Source organism: Falco cherrug, chromosome 21 (genome assembly GCF_023634085.1).
Source record: "Falco cherrug isolate bFalChe1 chromosome 21, bFalChe1.pri, whole genome shotgun sequence".
NCBI lineage: Eukaryota > Metazoa > Chordata > Aves > Falconiformes > Falconidae > Falco > Falco cherrug.
In genome coordinates this window covers 1983875-2002787 of record NC_073717.1, presented here as the reverse complement: position 1 = coordinate 2002787, position 18913 = coordinate 1983875, and positions in this window count along the sequence as shown.

Genomic DNA, 18913 nt, shown 5'->3' with positions numbered 1-18913 from the left:
TGGGCTGGGACGGGTTGTGGCGGGCTGGGACGAACTGTGGTGGGCTGTGGTGGGCCGGGACGGGCCGTGGTGGGCTGGGACGGGTTGTGGCGGGCTGGGACGAACTGTGGTGGGCTGTGGTGGGCTGGGACGGGCCGTGGTGGGCTGGGACGGGCTCTGGTGGTATGGACCGGGCTGTGGTGGGCTGGGAAGGGCTGGAATGGGCTGTGGTGGGTTGGCATGGGCTATGGTGGGCTGGCACGGTGTGTGGTGGGCTGGCACAGGCTGTGGTGGGCTTGGACCTGCTGTGGTGGTCGGGGACGGGTTGTGGTAGGTCCGGGATGGGCTGTCGTGGTCCGGGACGGGCTGTGGTGGGCTGGGAAGGCCTGGGACGAGCTGGGACGGGCTGTGGTGGGCGGGGACGGGCTGTGGTGGGCGGGGACGGGCTCTGGTGGTCTCAAACCGGCTGTGGTGGGTTGGGAAGGGCTGGAATGGGCTGTGGTGGGTTGGGACAGGCTGTGGTGGGCTGGGACGGGCTGTGGTGGGCTTGGACCTGCTGTGGTGGTCAGGGACGGGTTCTGGTAGGTCCGGGACGGGCTGTGGTGGGCTGGGATGGGCTGTGATAAGCTGTAACCGGCTGTGGTGGGCTGTGGTGGTCTGGTACGGGTTGTGGTGAGCTGAGATGGGCTGTGGTGGGCTTTGGTGGGCTGTGGTGGGCTGGGACGGGCCGTGGTGGGCTGGGACGGGCTGTGGTGGGCTTCTATGGGCTGGTACTTTATGTGGTGGGCTGGGACGGGCTGGGACGGGCTGTGGTAGTCTGGGATTGGCTGGGACAGGCTGTGGTGGGCCGTGGTAAGCCATGGTGGGCTGTGGTGGGCTGGGACGGGCTGTGGTGGGCTGTGGTGTGCCATGGTGGGCTGGGACAGGCTGCGGTGGGCTGGAAAGGGCTGTGGTGGGCTGGGACAGGCTGTGGTGGGATGGGGACGGGCTGTGGTTGGTTGTGGTGGGCTGGGACGGGCTGTGGTGGGCTGGCACGGGCTGTGGTGGGCTGGGACGGGCTGTGGTGGGCTGTGGTGGGCTGGGATGGGCTGTCGTGGGCTGGGAAGGGCTGTCGTGGGCTTTGGCAGCCTGGGACATGCTGTGGTGGGCTGGGACGGGCTGTGACGTGCTGTGACGAGCTGTGACGGTCTGTGGTGTGTTGTAGTGGCCTGTGGTGTGCTGTAGTGGCCTGTGGTGGGCTGGGACGGGCTGTGGTGGGCTGGGACAAACTGTGGTGGGCTGGGATGAGCTGGGACAGGCTGGGACGGGCTGTGGTGGGCTGTGGTGGGCTGGGACGGGCTGTGGTGGGCTGGGGCGGGCTGTGGTGGGCTGCGACGGGCTGGGACGGGCTGCGACGGGCTGTGGTGTGCTGGGACGGGCTGTGGTGGGTTGGGACGGGCTGTGGTGGGCTGGGACGGGCTGGGACGGGCCGTGGTGGGCTGGGACGGGCTCTGGTGGGCTTGGACAGGCTGTGGTGGGCTGGGACGAGCTGTAGTAGGCTGGGACGGGCCGTGGTGGGCCGCGACGGGCCGTGGTGGGTTGTTGTGGGCCGTGGTGGGCTGGGACGGGCTGTGGTGGGCTGTGGTTGACCGTGGTGGGCTGTGATGGGCTGTGGTAAGCTGGGATGGGATGTGGTAAGCTGGGACAGGCTTTCGTGGGCTGGGATGGGTTGTCGTGGGCTGGGACGGTCTGGGACGGGCCGTGGTGAGCTGGGACGGGCTGTGGTGGGCTGGGACAGGCTGTGTTTGGCTGGGACAGGCTGTGGTGAGCTGGGACGGGCCGTGGTGGGCCGGGACGGGCCGTGGTGGGCCGGGATGGGCCGTGGCGGGCTGGGACAAACTGTGGTGGGCTGGGATGAACTGTGGTGGTCTGTGGTGGGCTGGGACGAGCTGTGGTGATCCGGGACGGGCTGTGGTAGGCTGGGACAAACTGTGGCGGGCTGGGATGGGCCGTGGCGGGCTGTTTCGGGCCGTGGCGGGCTGGGACGGGTTGTGGCGGGCTGGGACAGGCTGTGTTGGGCTGGGACGGGCTGTGGTGGGCTGGGATGGGCTGTGATAAGCTGTAACCGGCTGTGGTGGGCTGTGGTGGTCTGGTACGGGTTGTGGTGAGCTGAGATGGGCTGTGGTGGGCTTTGGTGGGCTGGGGTGGGCTCGGACGGGCCGTGGTGGGCTGGGACGGGCTGTGGTGGGCTTCTATGGGCTGGTACTTTATGTGGTGGGCTGGGACGGGCTGTGACGGGCTGTGGTTGTCTGGGATGGCCTGGGACAGGCTGTGGTGGGCCGTGGTAAGCCGTGGTCGGGGGTGGTGGTCTGGGACGGGCTGTGGTGGGCTGTGGTGTGCCATGGTGGGCTGGGACAGGCTGCGGTGGGCTGGGACAGGCTGGGGTGGGCTGGAACGGGCTGTGGTGGGCTGGGACAGGCTGTGGTTGGATGGGGACGGGCTGTGGTTGGTTGTGGTGGGCTGGGACGGGCTGTGGTGGGCTGGGACGGGCTGTGGTGGGCTGGGACGAGCTGTGATGAGCTGAGACGGGCTGTGATGTGCCGGGGTGGGCCGGGACAGGCTCTGGTGGGCTGTGGAGGGCTGGGACGGGCTCTGGTGGGCTGGGACGGACTTGGACGCACTGTGGTGGGCTGGGACGGGCTGGGACGGCCTGTGTAGGGCTGGGAGGGGCTGTGGTGGGCTGTGGGGGGCTGGGAAGGGCTGTGGTGGGCTGGGACGGGCTGGGACGAGCTGTGCCGGGCTGGGACGGGCTGTGGTGGGCTGTGGTAGGCTGTGCTGTGCTGTAGTGGTCTGTGATGGGCTGGGACGGGCTGTCGTGGGCTGTGACAGGCTGTCGTGGGCTGGGACGGGCTGTCGTGGGCTGTGGGGACCTGGGACATGCTGTGGTGGGCTGGGACGGGCTCTGGTGGGCTGGGACGGGCTGTGGTGGGCTTCTATGGGCTGTTACTTTATGTGGTGAGCTGGGACGGGCTGTGACGGGCTGTGGTCGGCTGGTATGAGGTGGGACAAGCTGTGGTGGGCCGGGACGGGCTGTGGTGAGCTGGGACGGGCTGTAGTGAGCTGGGACGGGCTGTGGTGGCCTGTGGTGGGCTGGGACGGGCTGTGGTGGTCTGGGATGGGCTGGGACAGGCTGTGGTGGGCCGTGGTAAGCCATGGTCGGCTGTGGTGGGCTGGGACGGGCTGTGGTGGGCTGTGGTGTGCCATGGTGGGCTGGGACAGGCTGCGGTGGGCTGGAAAGGGCTGTGGTGGGCTGGGACAGGCTGTGGTGGGACGGGGACGGGCTGTGGTTGGTTGTGGTGGGCTGGGACGGGCTGGGACGCCTTGGAAGGGCTGTGGTGGGCGGTGACGGGTTGTGGTGTTCTGTGACGGGCTGGGACTTTCTGTGGTGAGCTGCGACGGTCTGTGGTGGTCTGGAACGGGCTGTGGTGGGCCGGGACGGGCCGTGGTGGGCCGGGACGGGCCGTGGTGGGCCGGGACGGGCCGTGGTGCGCCGGGACGGGCCGTGGCGGGCCGGGCCAGGCCGTGCTGGGCTAGGACGGGCTGTGGCGAGCTGGGACGGGTTGTGGCGGGCTGGGACTGGTTGTGGCGGGCTGGGACGAACTGTGGTGGTCTGTGGTGGGCTGGGACAGGCTGTGGTGGGCCGTGGTAAGCCATGGTCGGCTGTGGTGGGCTGGGACGGGCTGTGGTGGGCTGTGGTGTGCCATGGTGGGCTGGGACAGGCTGCGGTGGGCTGGAAAGGGCTGTGGTGGGCTGGGACAGGCTGTGGTGGGACGGGGACGGGCTGTGGTTGGTTGTGGTGGGCTGGGACGGGCTGGGACGCCTTGGAAGGGCTGTGGTGGGCGGTGACGGGTTGTGGTGTTCTGTGACGGGCTGGGACTTTCTGTGGTGAGCTGCGACGGTCTGTGGTGGTCTGTAACGAGCTGTGGTGGGCCGGGACGGGCCGCGGTGGGCCGGGACGGGCCGTGGTGGGCTGGGACGGGCCGTGGTGGGCCGGGACGGGCTGTGGCGAGCTGGGACGGGTTGTGGTGGGCTGGGACTGGTTGTGGCGGACTGGGACGAACTGTGGTGGTCTGTGGTGGCCTGGGACGTGCCGTGGTGGCCTGGGACGGGCCGTGGTGGGCCGGGACGGGCCGTGGTGGGCCGGGACGGGCCGTGGTGGGCTGGGACGGGTTGTGGCGGGCTGGGACGAACTGTGGTGGGCTGTGGTGGGCTGGGACGGGCCGTGGTGGGCTGGGACGGGCTCTGCTGGTATGGACCGGGCTGTGGTGGGCTGGGAAGGGCTGGAATGGGCTGTGGTGGGTTGGCATGGGCTATGGTGGGCTGGCACGGTGTGTGGTGGGCTGGCACAGGCTGTGGTGGGCTTGGACCTGCTGTGGTGGTCGGGGACGGGTTGTGGTAGGTCCGGGATGGGCTGTCGTGGTCCGGGACGGGCTGTGGTGGGCTGGGAAGGCCTGGGACGGGCTGGGACGAGCTGGGACGGGCTGTGGTGGGCGGGGACGGGCTGTGGTGGGCGGGGACGGGCTCTGGTGGTCTCAAACCGGCTGTGGTGGGTTGGGAAGGGCTGGAATGGGCTGTGGTGGGTTGGGACAGGCTGTGGTGGGCTGGGACGGGCTGTGGTGGGCTTGGACCTGCTGTGGTGGTCAGGGACGGGTTCTGGTAGGTCCGGGACGGGCTGTGGTGGGCTGGGATGGGCTGTGATAAGCTGTAACCGGCTGTGGTGGGCTGTGGTGGTCTGGTACGGGTTGTGGTGAGCTGAGATGGGCTGTGGTGGGCTTTGGTGGGCTGGGGTGGGCTCGGACGGGCCGTGGTGGGCTGGGACGGGCTGTGGTGGGCTTCTATGGGCTGGTACTTTATGTCGTGGGCTGGGACGGGCTGTGACGGGCTGTGGTGGTCTGGGATTGGCTGGGACAGGCTGTGGTGGGCCGTGGTAAGCCATGGTGGGCTGTGGTGGGCTGGGACGGGCTGTGGTGGGCTGTGGTGTGCCATGGTGGGCTGGGACAGGCTGCGGTGGGCTGGAAAGGGCTGTGGTGGGCTGGGACAGGCTGTGGTGGGATGGGGACGGGCTGTGGTTGGTTGTGGTGGGCTGGGACGGGCTGTGGTGGGCTGGGACAGGCTGTGGTGGGCTGGGACGAGCTGTGATGAGCTGAGACGGGCTGTGATGGGCCGGGGTGGGCCGGGACAGGCTCTGGTGGGCTGGGACGGACTTGGACGCACTGTGGTGGGCTGGGACGGCCTGTGTAGGGCTGGGAGGGGCTGTGGTGGGCAGTGGGGGGCTGGGAAGGGCTGTGGTGGGCTGGGATGGGCTAGAACGGCTATGGTGGGCTGGGACGGGCTGTGGTGGGCTTGGATGGGCTGTGCTGTGCTGGAACGGTCTGGGACGAGTTGTGGTGAGTGTGGTGGGCTGGGACGGGCTGGGAAGGACTGTGTTTAGCTGGGACGGGCTGTGGTGGGCCGTGGTGGGCTGGGACAGGCTGTGGTGAGCTGAGACGGGCTGTGGTGGGCTGTGTCGGGCTGGGACGAGCTGTGACGCGGTGGGACGGGCTGTGGTGGTCTGCGCTAGGCTGTGGTGTGCTGTAGTGGCCTGTGATGGGCTGGGTGGGGCTGTGGTGAGCTGGGACTTGCTGTGGTGGGCTGGGACGGGCTGTGGTGGGCTGGGACGGGCTGTGGTGGGCTGGGACGGGCCGTGGTGGGCTGGGATAAGCTGTGTTGGGCTGGGACGGGCTGTGTTAGGCTGGGATGGGCTGTGGAGGATTGGGACGGGCTATGGAGAGCTGTGGAGAGCTGGGACGGTCTGTGGTGGGCTGGCACAGGCTGTGGTGGGCTTGGACCTGCTGTGGTGGTCGGGGACGGATTGTGGTAGGTCCGGGACGGGCTGTCGTGGTCCGGGACGGGCTGTGGTGGGTTGGGAAGGCCTGGGACGGGCTGGGACGAGCTGGGACGGGCTGTGGTGGGCGGGGACGGGCTGTGGTGGGCGGGGACGGGCTGTGGTGGGCGGGGACGGGCTGTGGTGGGCAGGGACGGGCTGGGACGAGCTGGGACGGGCTGTGGTGGGCTGCGGTAGGCTGTGGTGTTCTGTAGTGGTCTGTGGAGGGCTGGGACGGGCTGTGGTGGGCTGGCACGGGCTGTGGTGGGCTGGGACGGGCTGTGGTGGGCTGTGGTGGGCTGGGATGGGCTGTCGTGGGCTGGGAAGGGCTGTCGTGGGCTTTGGCAGCCTGGGACATGCTGTGGTGGGCTGGGACGGGCTGGGACGTGCTGTGACGAGCTGTGACGAGCTGTGACGGTCTGTGGTGTGTTGTAGTGGCCTGTGGTGTGCTGTAGTGGCCTGTGGTGGGCTGGGACGGGCTGTGGTGGGTTGGGACAGGCTGTGTTTGGCTGGGACAGGCCGTGGTGAGCTGGGACGGGCCGTGGTGGGCCGGGACGGGCTGTGGTGGGCCGGGATGGGCCGTGGCGGGCTGGGACAAACTGTGGTGGGCTGGGATGAACTGTGGTGGTCTGTGGTGGGCTGGGACGAGCTGTGGTGATCCGGGACGGGCTGTGGTAGGCTGGGACAAACTGTGGCGGGCTGGGACGGGCCGTGGCGGGCTGGGACGGGCTGTGGCGGGCTGGGACGGGTTGTGGCGGGCTGGGACAGGCTGTGTTGGGCTGGGACGGGCTGTGGTGGGCTGGGATGGGCTGTGATAAGCTGTAACCGGCTGTGGTGGGCTGTGGTGGTCTGGTACGGGTTGTGGTGAGCTGAGATGGGCTGTGGTGGGCTTTGGTGGGCTGGGGTGGGCTCGGACGGGCCGTGGTGGGCTGGGACGGGCTGTGGTGGGCTTCTATGGGCTGGTACTTTATGTGGTGGGCTGGGACGGGCTGTGACGGGCTGTGGTTGTCTGGGATGGCCTGGGACAGGCTGTGGTGGGCCGTGGTAAGCCGTGGTCGGGGATGGTGGTCTGGGACGGGCTGTGGTGGGCTGTGGTGTGCCATGGTGGGCTGGGACAGGCTGCGGTGGGCTGGAACGGGCTGTGGTGGGCTGGGACAGGCTGTGGTGGGATGGGGACGGGCTGTGGTTGGTTGTGGTGGGCTGGGACGGGCTGTGGTGGGCTGGGACGGGCTGTGGTGGGCTGGGACGAGCTGTGATGAGCTGAGACGGGCTGTGATGTGCCGGGGTGGGCCGGGACAGGCTCTGGTGGGCTGTGGAGGGCTGGGACGGGCTCTGGTGGGCTGGGACGGACTTGGACGCACTGTGGTGGGCTGGGACGGCCTGTGTAGGGCTGGGAGGGGCTGTGGTGGGCAGTGGGGGGCTGGGAAGGGCTGTGGTGGGCTGGGACGGGCTAGAACAGCTATGGTGGGCTGGGACGGGCTGTGGTGGGCTTGGATGGGCTGTGCTGTGCTGGAACGGTCTGGGACCAGTTGTGGTGAGTGTGGTGGGCTGGGACGGGCTGGGACGGACTGTGTTTAGCTGGGACGGGCTGTGGTGGGCCGTGGTGGGCTGGGACAGGCTGTGGTGAGCTGAGACGGGCTGTGGTGGGCTGTGTCGGGCTGGGACGAGCTGTGACGGGGTGGGACGGGCTGTGGTGGTCTGCGCTAGGCTGTGGTGTGCTGTAGTGGCCTGTGATGGGCTGGGTGGGGCTGTGGTGGGCTGGGACGGGCTGTGTTGGGCTGGGACGGGCTGTGGTGGGCTGGGATAAGCTGTGTTGGGCTGGGACGGGCTGTGTTAGGCTGGGACAGGCTGTGGAGGATTGGGACGGTCTATGGAGAGCTGTGGAGAGCTGGGACGGTTTGTGGTGGGCTGGCACAGGCTGTGGTGGGCTTGGACCTGCTGTGGTGGTCGGGGACGGGTTGTGGTAGGTCCGGGATGGGCTGTCGTGGTCCGGGACGGGCTGTGGTGGGCTGGGAAGGCCTGGGACGGGCTGGGACGAGCTGGGACGGGCTGTGGTTGGCGGGGACGGGCTGTGGTGGGCGGGGATGGGCTGGGACGAGCTGGGACGGGCTGTGGTGGATTGCGGTAGGCTGTGGTGCTCTGTAGTGGTCTGTGGTGTTCTGTAGTGGGCTGTGGTTGGCTGGGACGGGCTGTGGTGGGCTGGGCTGGGCTGGGACGGGCTGTGGTGGGCTGGGGCGGGCTGTGGTGGGCTGGGGCGGGCTGTGGTGGGTTGGGACGGGCTGTGGTGGGCTGGGACGGGCTGGGACGGGCCGTGGTGGGCTGGGACGGGCTGTGGTGGGCTGGGACGGGCTCTGGTGGGCTTGGACAGGCTGTGGTGGGCTGGGACGAGCCGTTGTAAGCTGGGACGGGCCGTGATGGGCCGCGACGTACCGTGGTGGGTTGTTATGGGCCGTGGTGGGCTGGGACGGGCTGGGACGGGCTGTGGTGGACCGTGGTGGGCTGTGATGGGCTGTGGTAAGCTGGGACGGGATGTGGTAAGCTGGGACGGGCTTTCATGGGCTGGGATGGGTTGTCGTGGGCTGTGGTGGGCTAGGACAGGCTGTGGTGAGCTGGGACGGGCCGTGGTGGGCCGGGACGGGCCGTGGTGGGCCGGGACGGGCTGTGGCGGGCTGGGACGAACTGTGGTGGGCTGGGATGAACTGTGGTGGTCTGTGGTGGGCTGGGACGGGCTGTGGTGATCTGGGACGGGCTGTGGTAGGCTGGGACAAACTGTGGCGGTCTGGGACGGGCCGTGGTGGGCCGGGAAAGGCTGTGTTTGGCTGGGACAGGCTGTGTTTGGCTGGGACAGGCTGTGGTGGGCTGGGACGGGCCGTGGTGGGCCGGGACGGGCCGTGGCGGGCTGGGACGGGTTGTGGAGGACTGGGACGAACTGTGGTGGTCTGTGGTGGGCTGTGGTGGACCGTGGTGGGCTGTGATGGGCTGTGGTAAGCTGGGACGGGATGTGGTAAGCTGGGACGGGTTGTCGTGGGCTGGGACGGGTTGTCGTGGGCTGGGACGGGCTGGGACGGGCCGTGGTGAGCTGGGACGGGCCGTGGTCGGCTGGGACAGCCCGTGGCGGGCTGGGACAGGCTGTGGTGAGCTGGGACGGGCCGTGGTGGGCCGGGACGGGCTGTGGTGGGCCGGGCCAGGCCGTGGCGGGCTGGGACGAACTGTGGTGGGCTGGGATGAACTGTGGTGGGCTGTGGTGGCCTGGGACGGGCTGTGGTGATCTGGGACGGGCTGTGGTAGGCTGGGACAAACTGTGGCGGGCTGGGACGGGCCGTGGCGGGTTGGGACGGGCCATGGCGGGCTGGGACGGGCCGTGGTGGCCTGGGACGGGCCGTGGTGGGCTGGGACGGGCCGTGGCGGGCTGGGACGGGTCGTGGCGGGCTGGGACAGGCTGTGGTGGGCTGGGATGGGCTGTGATAAGCTGTAACCGGCTGTGGTGGGCTGTGGTGGTCTGGTACAGGTTGTGGTGAGCTGAGATGGGCTGTGGTGGGCTTTGGTGGGCTGGGGTGGGCTCGGACGGACCGTGGTGGGCTGGGACAGGCTGTGGTGGGCTTCTATGGGCTGGTACTTTATGTCGTGGGCTGGGACGGGCTGTGACGGGCTGTGGTGGTCTGGGATGGCCTGGGACAGGCTGTGGTGGGCCGTGGTAAGCCATGGTCGGCTGTGGTGGTCTGGGACGGGCTGTGGTGGGCTGTGGTGTGCCATGGTGGGCTGGGACAGGCTGCCGTTGGCTGGAAAGGGCTGTGGTGGGCTGGAACGGGCTGTGGTGGGCTGGGACAGGCTGTGGTGGGATGGGGACGGGCTGTGGTTGGTTGTGGTGGGCTGGGACAGGCTGTGGTGGGCTGAGACGGGCTGTGGTGGGCTGGGACGAGCTGTGACGGGGTGGGACGGGCTGTGGTGGTCTGCGCTAGGCTGTGGTGTGCTGTAGTGGCCTGTGATGGGCTGGGTGGGGCTGTGGTGGGCTGGGACGGGCTGTGGTGGGCTGGGATAAGCTGTGTTGGGCTGGGACGGGCTGTGTTAGGCTGGGACAGGCTGTGGAGGATTGGGACGGGCTATGGAGAGCTGTGGAGAGCTGGGACGGTCTGTGGTGGGCTGGCACAGGCTGTGGTGAGCTTGGACCTGCTGTGGTGGTCGGGGACGGGTTGTGGTAGGTCCAGGACGGGCTGTCGTGGTCCGGGACGTGCTGTGGTGGGCTGGGAAGGCCTGGGACGGGCTGGGACGAGCTGGGACGGGCTGTGGTTGGCGGGGACGGGCTGTGGTGGGCGGGGATGGGCTGGGACGAGCTGGGACGGGCTGTGGTGGATTGCGGTAGGCTGTGGTGCTCTGTAGTGGTCTGTGGTGTTCTGTAGTGGTCTGTGGTGGGCTGGGACGGGCTGTCGTGGGCTGGGATGGCCTGGGACAGGCTGTGGTGGGCCGTGGTAAGCCATGGTCGGCTGTGGTGGGCTGGGACGGGCTGTGGTGGGCTGTGGTGTGCCATGGTGGGCTGGGACAGGCTGCGGTGGGCTGGAAAGGGCTGTGGTGGGCTGGGACAGGCTGTGGTGGGACGGGGACGGGCTGTGGTTGGTTGTGGTGGGCTGGGACGGGCTGGGACGCCTTGGAAGGGCTGTGGTGGGCGGTGACGGGTTGTGGTGTTCTGTGACGGGCTGGGACTTTCTGTGGTGAGCTGCGACGGTCTGTGGTGGTCTGGAACGGGCTGTGGTAGGCCGGGACGGGCCGTGGTGGGCCGGGACGGGCCGTGGTGGGCCGGGACGGGCCGTGGTGCGCCGGGACGGGCCGTGGCGGGCCGGGCCAGGCCGTGCTGGGCTAGGACGGGCTGTGGCGAGCTGGGACGGGTTGTGGCGGGCTGGGACTGGTTGTGGCGGACTGGGACGAACTGTGGTGGTCTGTGGTGGGCTGGGACAGGCTGTGGTGTGCTGGGACGGGCCGTGGTGGGCCGGGATGGGCCGTGGTGTGCCGGGACGGGCCGTGGTGGGCTGGGACGGGTTGTGGCGGGCTGGGACGAACTGTGGTGGTCTGTGGTGGGCTGGGACGGGCCGTGGTGGGCTGGGACGGGCTCTGGTGGTATGGACCGGGCTGTGGTGGGCTGGGAAGGGCTGGAATGGGCTGTGGTGGGTTGGGATGGGCTGTGGTGGGCGGGGACGGTCTGTGGTGGGCTGGGACAGGCTGTGGTGGGCTTGGACCTGCTGTGGTGGTCGGGGACGGGTTGTGGTAGGTCCGGGACGGGCTGTCGTATTCCGGGACGGGCTGTGGTGGGCTGGGAAGGCCTGGGACGGGCTGGGACGGGCTGTGGTGGGCGGGGACGGGCTGTGGTGGGCTGGGACGGGCTCTGGTGGTCTCAAACCGGCTGTGGTGGGTTGGGAAGGGCTGTGGTGGGCTGTGGTGGGTTGGGACAGGCTGTGGTGGGCTGGGACGGGCTGTGGTGGGTTTAGACCTGCTGTGGTGGTCAGGGACGGGTTCTGGTAGGTCCGGGACGGGCTGTGGTGGGCTGGGACGGTCTGTGGTGGGCTGTGACGGGCTGTGGTGGGCTTCTATGGGCTGGTACTTTATGTGGTGGGCTGGGACGGGCTGTGACGGGCTGTGGTCGGCTGGTATGAGCTGGGACAAGCTTTGGTGGGCCGGGACGGGCTCTGTTGGGCTGGGACGGGCTGTGGTGAGCTGGGACGGGCTGTGGTGGCCTGTGGTGGGCTGGGACGGGCTGTGGTGGTCTGGGATGGCCTGGGACAGGCTGTGGTGGGCCGTGGTAAGCCATGGTCGGCTGTGGTGGGCTGGGACGGGCTGTGGTGGGCTGTGGTGTGCCATGGTGGGCTGGGACAGGCTGCGGTGGGCTGGAAAGGGCTGTGGTGGGCTGGGACGGGCTGTGGTGGGACGGGGACGGGCTGTGGTTGGTTGTGGTGGGCTGGGACGGGCTGGGACGCCTTGGAAGGGCTGTGGTGGGCGGTGACGGGTTGTGGTGTTCTGTGACGGGCTGGGACTTTCTGTGGTGAGCTGCGACGGTCTGTGGTGGTCTGTAACGAGCTGTGGTGGGCCGGGACGGGCCGCGGTGGGCCGGGACGGGCCGTGGTGGGCTGGGACGGGCCGTGGTGGGCCGGGACGGGCTGTGGCGAGCTGGGACGGGTTGTGGTGGGCTGGGACTGGTTGTGGCGGACTGGGACGAACTGTGGTGGTCTGTGGTGGCCTGGGACGTGCCGTGGTGGCCTGGGACGGGCCGTGGTGGGCCGGGACGGGCCGTGGTGGGCCGGGACGGGCCGTGGTGGGCTGGGACGGGTTGTGGCGGGCTGGGACGAACTGTGGTGGGCTGTGGTGGGCTGGGACGGGCCGTGGTGGGCTGGGACGGGCTCTGCTGGTATGGACCGGGCTGTGGTGGGCTGGGAAGGGCTGGAATGGGCTGTGGTGGGTTGGCATGGGCTATGGTGGGCTGGCACGGTGTGTGGTGGGCTGGCACAGGCTGTGGTGGGCTTGGACCTGCTGTGGTGGTCGGGGACGGGTTGTGGTAGGTCCGGGATGGGCTGTCGTGGTCCGGGACGGGCTGTGGTGGGCTGGGAAGGCCTGGGACGGGCTGGGACGAGCTGGGACGGGCTGTGGTGGGCGGGGACGGGCTGTGGTGGGCGGGGACGGGCTCTGGTGGTCTCAAACCGGCTGTGGTGGGTTGGGAAGGGCTGGAATGGGCTGTGGTGGGTTGGGACAGGCTGTGGTGGGCTGGGACGGGCTGTGGTGGGCTTGGACCTGCTGTGGTGGTCAGGGACGGGTTCTGGTAGGTCCGGGACGGGCTGTGGTGGGCTGGGATGGGCTGTGATAAGCTGTAACCGGCTGTGGTGGGCTGTGGTGGTCTGGTACGGGTTGTGGTGAGCTGAGATGGGCTGTGGTGGGCTTTGGTGGGCTGGGGTGGGCTCGGACGGGCCGTGGTGGGCTGGGACGGGCTGTGGTGGGCTTCTATGGGCTGGTACTTTATGTCGTGGGCTGGGACGGGCTGTGACGGGCTGTGGTGGTCTGGGATTGGCTGGGACAGGCTGTGGTGGGCCGTGGTAAGCCATGGTGGGCTGTGGTGGGCTGGGACGGGCTGTGGTGGGCTGTGGTGTGCCATGGTGGGCTGGGACAGGCTGCGGTGGGCTGGAAAGGGCTGTGGTGGGCTGGGACAGGCTGTGGTGGGATGGGGACGGGCTGTGGTTGGTTGTGGTGGGCTGGGACGGGCTGTGGTGGGCTGGGACAGGCTGTGGTGGGCTGGGACGAGCTGTGATGAGCTGAGACGGGCTGTGATGGGCCGGGGTGGGCCGGGACAGGCTCTGGTGGGCTGGGACGGACTTGGACGCACTGTGGTGGGCTGGGACGGCCTGTGTAGGGCTGGGAGGGGCTGTGGTGGGCAGTGGGGGGCTGGGAAGGGCTGTGGTGGGCTGGGATGGGCTAGAACGGCTATGGTGGGCTGGGACGGGCTGTGGTGGGCTTGGATGGGCTGTGCTGTGCTGGAACGGTCTGGGACGAGTTGTGGTGAGTGTGGTGGGCTGGGACGGGCTGGGAAGGACTGTGTTTAGCTGGGACGGGCTGTGGTGGGCCGTGGTGGGCTGGGACAGGCTGTGGTGAGCTGAGACGGGCTGTGGTGGGCTGTGTCGGGCTGGGACGAGCTGTGACGCGGTGGGACGGGCTGTGGTGGTCTGCGCTAGGCTGTGGTGTGCTGTAGTGGCCTGTGATGGGCTGGGTGGGGCTGTGGTGAGCTGGGACTTGCTGTGGTGGGCTGGGACGGGCTGTGGTGGGCTGGGACGGGCTGTGGTGGGCTGGGACGGGCTGTGGTGGGCTGGGACGGGCCGTGGTGGGCTGGGATAAGCTGTGTTGGGCTGGGACGGGCTGTGTTAGGCTGGGATGGGCTGTGGAGGATTGGGACGGGCTATGGAGAGCTGTGGAGAGCTGGGACGGTCTGTGGTGGGCTGGCACAGGCTGTGGTGGGCTTGGAACTGCTGTGGTGGTCGGGGACGGATTGTGGTAGGTCCGGGACGGGCTGTCGTGGTCCGGGACGGGCTGTGGTGGGTTGGGAAGGCCTGGGACGGGCTGGGACGAGCTGGGACGGGCTGTGGTGGGCGGGGACGGGCTGTGGTGGGCGGGGACGGGCTGTGGTGGGCGGGGACGGGCTGTGGTGGGCAGGGACGGGCTGGGACGAGCTGGGACGGGCTGTGGTGGGCTGCGGTAGGCTGTGGTGTTCTGTAGTGGTCTGTGGAGGGCTGGGACGGGCTGTGGTGGGCTGGCACGGGCTGTGGTGGGCTGGGACGGGCTGTGGTGGGCTGTGGTGGGCTGGGATGGGCTGTCGTGGGCTGGGAAGGGCTGTCGTGGGCTTTGGCAGCCTGGGACATGCTGTGGTGGGCTGGGACGGGCTGGGACGTGCTGTGACGAGCTGTGACGAGCTGTGACGGTCTGTGGTGTGTTGTAGTGGCCTGTGGTGTGCTGTAGTGGCCTGTGGTGGGCTGGGACGGGCTGTTGTGGGCTGGGACAAACTGTGGTGGGCTGTGGTGGGCTGGGATGAGCTGGGACAGGCTGGGACGGGCTGTGGTGGGCTGTGGTGGGCTGGGACGGGCTGGGACGTGCTGTGACGAGCTGTGACGGTGTGTGGTGTGTTGTAGTGGCCTGTGGTGTGCTGTAGTGGCCTGTGGTGGGCTGGGATGGGCTGTGGTGGGCTGGGACAAACTGTGGTGGGCTGTGGTGGGCTGGGATGAGCTGGGACAGGCTGGGACGGGCTGTGGTGGGCTGTGGTGGGCTGGGACGGGCTGTGGTGGGATGGGGCGGGCTGTGGTGGGCTGCGACGGGCTGGGACGGGCTGCGACAGGCTGTGGTGTGCTGGGACGGGCTGTGGTGGGTTGGGACGGGCTGTGGTGGGCTGGGACGGGCTGGGACGGGCCGTGGTGGGCTGGGACGGGCTCTGGTGGGCTTGGACAGGCTGTGGTGGGCTGGGACGAGCCGTAGTAGGCTGGGACGGGCCGTGGTGGGCCGCGACGGGCCGTGGTGGGTTGTTGTGGGCCGTGGTGGGCTGGGACGGGCTGTGGTGGGCTGTGGTTGACCGTGGTGGGTTGTGATGGGCTGTGGTAAGCTGGGATGGGATGTGGTAAGCTGGGACGGGCTTTCGTGGGCTGGGATGGGTTGTCGTGGGCTGGGACGGTCTGGGACGGGCCGTGGTGAGCTGGGACGGGCTGTGGTGGGCTGGGACAGGCTGTGTTTGGCTGGGACAGGCCGTGGTGAGCTGGGACGGGCCGTGGTGGGCCGGGACGGGCCGTGGTGGGCCGGGATGGGCCGTGGCGGGCTGGGACAAACTGTGGTGGGCTGGGATGAACTGTGGTGGTCTGTGGTGGGCTGGGACGAGCTGTGGTGATCCGGGACGGGCTGTGGTAGGCTGGGACAAACTGTGGCGGGCTGGGACGGGCCGTGGCGGGCTGGGACGGGCTGTGGCGGGCTGGGACGGGTTGTGGCGGGCTGGGACAGGCTGTGTTGGGCTGGGACGGGCTGTGGTGGGCTGGGATGGGCTGTGATAAGCTGTAACCGGCTGTGGTGGGCTGTGGTGGTCTGGTACGGGTTGTGGTGAGCTGAGATGGGCTGTGGTGGGCTTTGGTGGGCTGGGGTGGGCTCGGACGGGCCGTGGTGGGCTGGGACGGGCTGTGGTGGGCTTCTATGGGCTGGTACTTTATGTGGTGGGCTGGGACGGGCTGTGACGGGCTGTGGTTGTCTGGGATGGCCTGGGACAGGCTGTGGTGGGCCGTGGTAAGCCGTGGTCGGGGGTGGTGGTCTGGGACGGGCTGTGGTGGGCTGTGGTGTGCCATGGTGGGCTGGGACAGGCTGCGGTGGGCTGGAACGGGCTGTGGTGGGCTGGGACAGGCTGTGGTGGGATGGGGACGGGCTGTGGTTGGTTGTGGTGGGCTGGGACGGGCTGTGGTGGGCTGGGACGGGCTGTGGTGGGCTGGGACGAGCTGTGATGAGCTGAGACGGGCTGTGATGTGCCGGGGTGGGCCGGGACAGGCTCTGGTGGGCTGTGGAGGGCTGGGACGGGCTCTGGTGGGCTGGGACGGACTTGGACGCACTGTGGTGGGCTGGGACGGCCTGTGTAGGGCTGGGAGGGGCTGTGGTGGGCAGTGGGGGGCTGGGAAGGGCTGTGGTGGGCTGGGACGGGCTAGAACAGCTATGGTGGGCTGGGACGGGCTGTGGTGGGCTTGGATGGGCTGTGCTGTGCTGGAACGGTCTGGGACCAGTTGTGGTGAGTGTGGTGGGCTGGGACGGGCTGGGACGGACTGTGTTTAGCTGGGACGGGCTGTGGTGGGCCGTGGTGGGCTGGGACAGGCTGTGGTGAGCTGAGACGGGCTGTGGTGGGCTGTGTCGGGCTGGGACGAGCTGTGACGGGGTGGGACGGGCTGTGGTGGTCTGCGCTAGGCTGTGGTGTGCTGTAGTGGCCTGTGATGGGCTGGGTGGGGCTGTGGTGAGCTGGGACGGGCTGTGGTGGGTTGGGACGGGCTGTGGTGGGCTGGGATAAGCTGTGTTGGGCTGGGACGGGCTGTGTTAGGCTGGGACAGGCTGTGGAGGATTGGGACGGTCTATGGAGAGCTGTGGAGAGCTGGGACGGTTTGTGGTGGGCTGGCACAGGCTGTGGTGGGCTTGGACCTGCTGTGGTGGTCGGGGACGGGTTGTGGTAGGTCCGGGATGGGCTGTCGTGGTCCGGGACGGGCTGTGGTGGGCTGGGAAGGCCTGGGACGGGCTGGGACGAGCTGGGACGGGCTGTGGTTGGCGGGGACGGGCTGTGGTGGGCGGGGATGGGCTGGGACGAGCTGGGACGGGCTGTGGTGGATTGCGGTAGGCTGTGGTGCTCTGTAGTGGTCTGTGGTGTTCTGTAGTGGGCTGTGGTTGGCTGGGACGGGCTGTGGTGGGCTGGGCTGGGCTGGGACGGGCTGTGGTGGGCTGGGGCGGGCTGTGGTGGGCTGGGGCGGGCTGTGGTGGGTTGGGACGGGCTGTGGTGGGCTGGGACGGGCTGGGACGGGCCGTGGTGGGCTGGGACGGGCTGTGGTGGGCTGGGACGGGCTCTGGTGGGCTTGGACAGGCTGTGGTGGGCTGGGACGAGCCGTTGTAAGCTGGGACGGGCCGTGATGGGCCGCGACGTACCGTGGTGGGTTGTTATGGGCCGTGGTGGGCTGGGACGGGCTGGGACGGGCTGTGGTGGACCGTGGTGGGCTGTGATGGGCTGTGGTAAGCTGGGACGGGATGTGGTAAGCTGGGACGGGCTTTCATGGGCTGGGATGGGTTGTCGTGGGCTGTGGTGGGCTAGGACAGGCTGTGGTGAGCTGGGACGGGCCGTGGTGGGCCGGGACGGGCCGTGGTGGGCCGGGACGGGCTGTGGCGGGCTGGGACGAACTGTGGTGGGCTGGGATGAACTGTGGTGGTCTGTGGTGGGCTGGGACGGGCTGTGGTGATCTGGGACGGGCTGTGGTAGGCTGGGACAAACTGTGGCGGTCTGGGACGGGCCGTGGTGGGCCCGGAAAGGCTGTGTTTGGCTGGGACAGGCTGTGTTTGGCTGGGACAGGCTGTGGTGGGCTGGGACGGGCCGTGGTGGGCCGGGACGGGCCGTGGCGGGCTGGGACGGGTTGTGGAGGACTGGGACGAACTGTGGTGGTCTGTGGTGGGCTGTGGTGGACCGTGGTGGGCTGTGATGGGCTGTGGTAAGCTGGGACGGGATGTGGTAAGCTGGGACGGGTTGTCGTGGGCTGGGACGGGTTGTCGTGGGCTGGGACGGGCTGGGACGGGCCGTGGTGAGCTGGGACGGGCCGTGGTCGGCTGGGACAGCCCGTGGCGGGCTGGGACAGGCTGTGGTGAGCTGGGACGGGCCGTGGTGGGCCGGGACGGGCTGTGGTGGGCCGGGCCAGGCCGTGGCGGGCTGGGACGAACTGTGGTGGGCTGGGATGAACTGTGGTGGGCTGTGGTGGCCTGGGACGGGCTGTGGTGATCTGGGACGGGCTGTGGTAGGCTGGGACAAACTGTGGCGGGCTGGGACGGGCCGTGGCGGGTTGGGACGGGCCATGGCGGGCTGGGACGGGCCGTGGTGGCCTGGGACGGGCCGTGGTGGGCTGGGACGGGCCGTGGCGGGCTGGGACGGGTCGTGGCGGGCTGGGACAGGCTGTGGTGGGCTGGGATGGGCTGTGATAAGCTGTAACCGGCTGTGGTGGGCTGTGGTGGTCTGGTACAGGTTGTGGTGAGCTGAGATGGGCTGTGGTGGGCTTTGGTGGGCTGGGGTGGGCTCGGACGGACCGTGGTGGGCTGGGACAGGCTGTGGTGGGCTGTGGTGGGCTGGTACTTTATGTCGTGGGCTGGGACGGGCTGTGACGGGCTGTGGTGGTCTGGGATGGCCTGGGACAGGCTGTGGTGGGCCGTGGTAAGCCATGGTCGGCTGTGGTGGTCTGGGACGGGCTGTGGTGGGCTGTGGTGTGCCATGGTGGGCTGGGACAGGCTGCCGTTGGCTGGAAAGGGCTGTGGTGGGCTGGAACGGGCTGTGGTGGGCTGGGACAGGCTGTGGTGGGATGGGGACGGGCTGTGGTTGGTTGTGGTGGGCTGGGACAGGCTGTGGTGGGCTGAGACGGGCTGTGGTGGGCTGGGACGAGCTGTGACGGGGTGGGACGGGCTGTGGTGGTCTGCGCTAGGCTGTGGTGTGCTGTAGTGGCCTGTGATGGGCTGGGTGGGGCTGTGGTGGGCTGGGACGGGCTGTGGTGGGCTGGGATAAGCTGTGTTGGGCTGGGACGGGCTGTGTTAGGCTGGGACAGGCTGTGGAGGATTGGGACGGGCTATGGAGAGCTGTGGAGAGCTGGGACGGTCTGTGGTGGGCTGGCACAGGCTGTGGTGAGCTTGGACCTGCTGTGGTGGTCGGGGACGGGTTGTGGTAGGTCCAGGACGGGCTGTCGTGGTCCGGGACGTGCTGTGGTGGGCTGGGAAGGCCTGGGACGGGCTGGGACGAGCTGGGACGGGCTGTGGTTGGCGGGG